Source organism: Camellia sinensis, chromosome 2, assembly GCF_055761805.1.
Source record: "Camellia sinensis isolate YWXY chromosome 2, ASM5576180v1, whole genome shotgun sequence".
Classification (NCBI taxonomy): Eukaryota; Viridiplantae; Streptophyta; class Magnoliopsida; order Ericales; family Theaceae; genus Camellia; species Camellia sinensis.
In genome coordinates this window covers 205,176,746-205,184,305 of record NC_138962.1, presented here as the reverse complement: position 1 = coordinate 205,184,305, position 7,560 = coordinate 205,176,746, and positions in this window count along the sequence as shown.

Here is a 7,560-nt window from a genome sequence, read left to right as displayed (position 1 = left end):
TTCTAAAATATAAAATTACATCACTTAAAAAAAAGAACAATCTTTAAGGTTTCTCTTAGTAAGCAAAAAGAGAAACTGAAACTGTTTGATAATGACTTCATTTGATAAAGCTCCTAAAGTTTCCTTCGATTTTATTGGATAATCTGTATTGCACTATACTTCTCAAAAATCTGTTTCATTTGATAAAGATAAATATTAGTGTAAAATCTTAAAATAAATACCATGAACAAATCTTGCATTTAATGAAAAAAATTAAAAACATTAAACGTACCTTGTTAAGATGTCACAATTACAAGAAAGAAACCATTAAGGCAGCAAAATCTCTTTAAAAGATAGCTCGCCAGCTTATTAAAAGAAGCAAAAAAATTGATTTCAGATATTTTTTCTACTACTTTTCACATAAATTGATTATTTGAATGGACTTTAATTATATAGGATAAAATATTATACTTACATTCGGTGCCTTTGTCAGTCCATGTAATGCACGTACCCAGTCAGCTCCACACAACAATATTTGGACAGTTTCTATTGACAATGATGCACGATAAGGATCAATGACTCTACCACCAGTACTAAATGTAGATTCCGAAGCTACTAAATTGATAGGAACCGATAATATATCACACACCATTTTAGACAGTATACGAAACTTCAGATTATTCACTTTCCACCACTCTAATGCATCAAAACAAGAATCTGAATCTTCGTTACAAATATAAACACCTTCTTCTAAATAAATGTCCAAGTTAGATTTCACAAGTTGAATGGTGTCATCTTTTCAAACGAAAGATTCAAATTTCAATTTTCTAGTAACAATAGATTTTCCTATGCCTTCCGATGTGTGGAGGTGGTACATGACAAAAGTTGAGGACACACTTTTGTAATTGTCAATCATCTTCTATAAAATGGCTTGTAATAACCATATATTGGATTTTTTGCCCCAACTTCCACAAATCTGTTATGATACTGATTCTGTTAGCATTCTTCATCAATGCTTTCAACTTCTTCTTCTGAATGTCATAGGTTAATACACAATCATTTTTTGCTATTGTATAACTATTCTTTTGCCAATATGGGGTAGCGGTCCTTATAAACTTGGTAAACAAAACATGCTCCATTTTCAAAAAAGGATACTCATGATAAAGTATCATGTGAGAAGCAGCTTCCCTTACCTTCACATGATCATACGTGAACGTAAAAGCATTGGTCACACCATTGGGTCCAATTGTAGAAAATAATAAAATCTTTTGCTTCTTTTCTGCAAGTTTACGTGCCACACAATTTTTCTTCAAATGCCTCAGAAGTTGAGTTGTAGCACCGGTTGCATGAATTGCAAATTGTGTTTTGCACCATTAACATTGAGCCTTCTTCGTACCATTTGTGTAATAACCCCAACCTCTGATTAACATTAATCCATGATCAATTGTACCTAATATGTAATTAAGATAAAATTTTGCATTCATTACATGTGTTATGTGTTATATGAGTTTCTATCTGTTCTATGTAGGAATATATATCTTTGATTTTATTCTATTTTGTAAATTGAAGGCCTTATCGGCATTCGATCACGAAATTGACTTGATATATGTGTTATTTGGAATTTTTAGGAGTTTATGGTAGGCTCAATTGAAATTTAATTCGGAACGAATTAATTAGAATAAATTGTACCCAATTGATTAGTGGTAAGTTTAATTAATTAAACTCACTAACCAAGCCTATATAAGGCATTAGTGGACCCTCATTCACACTTTACACTCTCATATCTACATCCTTGGTAGCAAAAACGTGAGAGTAAGAGAGGGAGTATGAAGATTTGACTCTAAGCTTGTGAATTGGAGAGGCTTAAAAGGGAATTGGAAGGTTTGACTTGTGAGCTCAAATATCAACACCTCTGAGCTAAAATTTGACCTCTGAGGTAAGAAATTAAGTCTTTAGTTGTGTAATTGGAGTACTTACCACATGTATTCAAAAGAACTAAGTGAATTGGAGCAAGAATTAAGTTGATTGATGAAGAAAGAAGAAGATGCATGCATACATGTGCATCACATGATAAACAGAGCATGTTGTCTAAGAATTTGTTCCATGATGTTCATATTTTAGCTATGGTTTAAGAATTCAACATGTTTTTGAACTAGACACCTCATTGGATCATGTTTTGAAAGCTTGGAACTTGCACCTTTACATGCATGATATGTAATGCTATGTTTTCTAAGATTTGGGTTTTGTTTTGGACAATGGGCAAGCTTTTAGGCATTGATTTTGTGAATGATTTTGAATTCACCATTTACAAGTGTTGCCTATAATTTCCTCAAGTTTTTGGCCCAAAAGACCATGTTTTACAACTTTGAATTTGAGTTTTGTGTTGAGAAGAGCAATCTGGAAATTCAAGAATTTTACTCTCTGCTCGAGCGAAATAACCTGCGCTCGAGTGACCACTCTGTGATCTTACACTTTTGCTTTAGCGACTTGAAGTCTGCTCTAGCGTGAAATGCAAGCTTCCAGAAGTTTGCGTGTTTTGCAGACCGCTCGAGCGACAAAAATTACGCTTGAGCGAGGATATGAGTCTCACGCTCGAGCGAGCGTTAAGCGAGCATCGAGCGAAAGAATTAAGCAACCAGTACTTTTGCTAAATTTACAAACCGCTCAAGCGACAGAAGTTGCTCTCGAGCGACCACTTACATTTTGTATTTCCGCTTGAGCAAAGGAAGTTACGCTCAAGCAAGACCCCTGTTTCCAGTATTTTTGACCAAGTGTTTTTAAATGCATTTTTGCATCCTCATTTCATCCTAGGCATTCCTAGGCCAAGATTAAGACATAATAATGAGGATAAGAAGTAGAAACACACCAAGATAAGAAAGGATTAAGTTAATGTTTCCAAGTGTGTAATTTAGTACGTGTTCATTCTGTAACTGTGTTGGTCACAAGCCACAAAACGTCTGATTTTCCCATTCTGTATGTTTGCTTTGGAGCCATCTATTAATTGTGAGTAATAACTGTGTAAAGTTTGTTTGACTTTAATTATTTTCTAATGATGTGAAATGATCATTCTTTTAAAATGCTATGCTTTGTATAAATGAATGATTGTCCATATTTTGAAAAGTATTCGTGGCAACAATTCCATGGCTCAAGGGTGTTTTCTATTCTCGGTCCAAAGGTTCCTTTGTGGTCCAGAGGTTCCTTTGTGGAACTGACAAGTTATCTGTATCTAGCCGGAGGTTCCTTTATGGAACTGAAAAGTCATCCGTACCCGGTCTGGAGGTTCCTTTATAGAACTAACAAGTTATCTGTACCCGACCGGAGGTTTCTATATGGAACTGACAAGTATGACCCTTGATGCTTTGTATGTGATTTGTTAGCGCTAACGGATGTGAGATTAAGCATGTATTTTGATTTCTGTCATTGACTTGAAAAAGAATGTGAATGTAAATCTGTTTCTGATATAAATTCTGACTTTATGACTATGTTATGGACATCATCATTCATCAAAACCCTCTACTCCATTATTATTCACTGGGCTCTCACTCACTATTTATTATTTATGTATGTAGGTGAGCAGGCGCATGACCAGGCCTAAGTTACTGCCTGGCGAGTTTTGGTGTCAGCTAGCCATCGTGCCTCCCGTGGAGGTTCCCTTTTGAGATCTGATCAAGTTTTTGAGTCTTGGAATTTCTTTTGTACCTCTTATGTGTATGTTTTGTTTGAATATGTTTTGGAAAGTTCTGTACATGTGGCTTTGGTGACGTAAGACTAGTGTATTTATGATGTCACACACACACACACACACACACACACACACATATATATAAGTTTGTTTTAAAGACTTTTGTCTCACATACGTTAACACAGCTCTATGGACAATGTATATTTCTATATTTTCTTCCGCAATCCCTTATAATATGTCTTTCTGTTAAGAGGCCTTTGGTAATCCAAGGATTACTGGCCGGTTACGACGCTAAACCTATAGGGATGGGTTTCAGTCGTGACAGAGTGGTATCAGAACACATGAGTATTACCCCACACACGAGTCCATATGAGCTATAGGGTGTCCTAGTAAGAAGTAAGGGCATTCCATCTGCATGTGTGAGTGTGTATTCTTTAAATGTGAAGACTGAATTTGATCATGACCCCATGAAATCGAAATGAATTATCTAAATATTGAAAACAAGGACTATTCGCCTATGTTTATAGTGCTCTGTTTACCTATAGCAAATGGATAATACAAGTAGCGACGGAACAATTGAGTCATCTGAGGCTCGAATGAGCCAAATGGAACAAATGCTTGCAGCTCTGACAGAAGCATTAATACCGTATGTAGACACCCCATTTTTGACCGTCCTCAAGACTTGGACGTCACCGCTTGAACACTCGGTGATCATCCATGTTTGTGTTCGTCTTGAGTTCTTGGAGGTCTCGGCTACACGCCTTGCCTCAGGATATCTCGACTCGACTGTTTTGTGTCTGGTTTTGCACCAAACACTTGTGCTTTGCCTTGGAGGGGCAGGGAATGGCTTATGGGCCATCCCCACACTCCACCGGCCATGGCTTGTGGCCACCGGCTGTGTTTTGTTGCCACCAGCTAAATTCTTGTCCGGCCGGCACTATAGATGGCCGGCCGGCTATCTTTTTTTGGTCAATTGCATTTTTGGCCGACCGACTACTGTGCATCTGCTTTTGCAGATATTTTCATGCAGCTGGCATGCACTTGGCTCCCCTCCATACACGTGTATGGAGGGATTTCCCTCTTAGCTAGCTTGTCTTGTAAGCTTACAAGATTGAAGCTCTATAAGAAGAGGCCTCCTCTCCCTCTTTTAGAGGTTAGACAACTTAGACAACATTATTAGAGAGCTTTGGTTTTAGGTTAGGATTTGTATCTGTCCTATATCTATATCTCTATTCCTTTTATGTCTTGTGTGTGTATTTAGCCTTAGTTTTACACACAAACACTCACCATCACACCTTTTCTTGGAGCTGAGGCCCTTGAGGGTTGTTTTTGGAGTTGTGGAGCTAGTTTGAGCTTGAAGAACCAGCTGGTTCACCATTGGTGAAGAGGGTCTACAAGGGTAAGAAACTTGTCCCTTTATTCCCCATTTTTGCATTGCATTTTTGCCTACCTTGAACCTATTTTTGAGCTTTGTGTATAACATATAAAAGTTCTGTTTTTTAGTGCTCTAAATAGTTGGTTAAGGTTGTTTTAAGCTTTGGGGTTGTTTGACCCCTCTTAAGGCTTATTTGGCCTTTGTTTTATGCCATTTTTGTTGAACTCCGGGACCATTGTGTTTGGGCCTCCTCACCACGGAAATTTTGAGAGATTTCAGTGATGAGGATGGTGCCTTGAGGTCCTAGGAAGGAGACTCTCCTTGTTGTCCTTGAAAAGGGCCATTTTAGCCTCTTGAGAGAGCATATTGTTTAGGTTCGTGTTGGCCATGCCTTAGCTGATTTTCATGCTTATTATGTCATAATATGCCTCTGTTTTTAGTTGGTTTTGGTACACCATGCTTGCTTAGCATACATGCCTTGTAATGCCATGTTTAGGTCTTAACATGCTTTAGGTTTTGATCCTTGTTCTAGCATGATTTTGGCCAAGCTTTGTGAAGCTTTTGTGTTTGTTTTAGCATGCTTAAGCTCTGTTTTTGGTTGTTTTGGTCGACCATCACATGCTTGGTATAGCCACCTTGCATTTTGGCTTAGCCTTGGGTGTGTAAGTGTGGAGCATGCTTTACTTGCTTTGATTTAGTGAGTTGGAACCATTTTTCATGTCATTTCAGTCCACTTAGCATGCTTGTATGCTTGCATTTCATGGCCCCTTTGATACTCCAAGAGGTTGTGTCCTATGCTCCATGTTTGGTCATTGTGTATGCTTCCATGTGTAAGTCATTTAGATGCCATCTAGGTGATTTTTAGGACTTGCCTTAACATGATTTAGGACTGTTTTGATCTATTTTGGTCATTTGCTTCATGTGTCATATGATCATGCCTTAGGTCCTTGGACCAATTACATGATTTGCTTGCTTTGATTAGTTGTTTAGTACCTCTTTTCTATGCAATTTCAAAGCTTAAGGTGCATGCCATTTGTCCATGATTGCATCCTCTTAAGTGTGCTTGAGAGTTACCTTTTGATGTTTAAAGTTTTAAGCCATGTTTGCATGCATGCTTATATTTGTAGATACTTGGCTCATGACACATTGTAGCACACTTTTGTGTTGTTGCATTTGGCATGCTTTGTATCCAACATGTTGTCCATATTGCACCATGCATGTGTGCATGTTGTTGTTACACTTTGCATGCTTGGTTAGTTGCATCTTTGCATTACTTGCTTGCATGCCCATATTGCACATTTAGGCTCACATGCTTAGGATTGCATTGCATTGGCATGCATGCTTCACCTCTTGATCAAGCCATGATAGAGGTTGAAAGCCCCTTGGTTTGTTCATGTGCATTGCATTTCATTTGAAATTGAAATGCACACTTGATTCTTTGGGCCATCATGCATAGGAATGCGCGATTGGTGGTCTGAGAATCGAGAATCATATCCCTTTGAGTCATGAATATGATAAGGGGTGTGATTGGTGCATACATTGCTTAAAATGCATTGCCATGCTATGTTTTGCCCTCTGCTGCTGTCAAAAACAGATTCAGCAGGAAGATTTGGTCGGCCGGTAGTGTTGAGTGCCGACCGGCAAAGAATGTTTGGCCGAGAGCATAATGTTTAGCCGATGACCATTCTCCATGGCCGGTGACCAATTCCTTTAGCCGGTGGTGCTTCACAGCATCTAGAGAGCACACTCTGGGATTTTGGCAGTCTTTAGAGAAGTATAGCACGGCAAAGCAGAGGCAACTTGTGCATGGCAGTGACTTTCCGAGCGGAGCCGAGCGCGCATTGCATTGGGGCCCTCTTCGAGGCTGTTTACTACTTTCATTAGATTAGTTAATTTGTTAATTAATTAGGTGGTCTGTAATATTTAATTAGCTTGTTAGTTAGTTAAATTGTATTATTCTTTCGGTCCCTCCGAGTGAGGGCTAACTTGTAATAAGTATGAGTGCGTGGGTGCATGTCTTCCAACCCCCACTTCTTTCTCCCTTTTACTTACCTACTTTTGATGGTTAGTATTAGGGCATATTTAAATTAGCATACCTTATGCTATGCATGCGTGCATCCATACATTTGTCCTACATGCACCGGGCTCGGTACATCATACTAACTGCATAAGTATTTCAAACCTAACTTGAATACATGCTACTTGTGCATTTTCACATGTCATTTATAGACTAGCCAAGCCTACTCTAGTGACATTCCGTATGCGTTGCATTAGGCATTTAAACATGGACTTGGATCATGCATGATTGCTAACATGTTCTTGTTTTGGCACGGAGTACTAGGTGAGCTCTTTCTGCTTTAGCATCTCACATGAGTGTGAACGTTAACATGATAGCATGATTACCATAAGGCTAGATGCTTATTTGATGAACTGCTTGAATGCCTGTGGGTGAAGGTTAGATTGTTTGAGTTGGGATAACTCGTTGAAATCCGTATTTTAGCCTACTTGTGAGTAGCAAATTCCA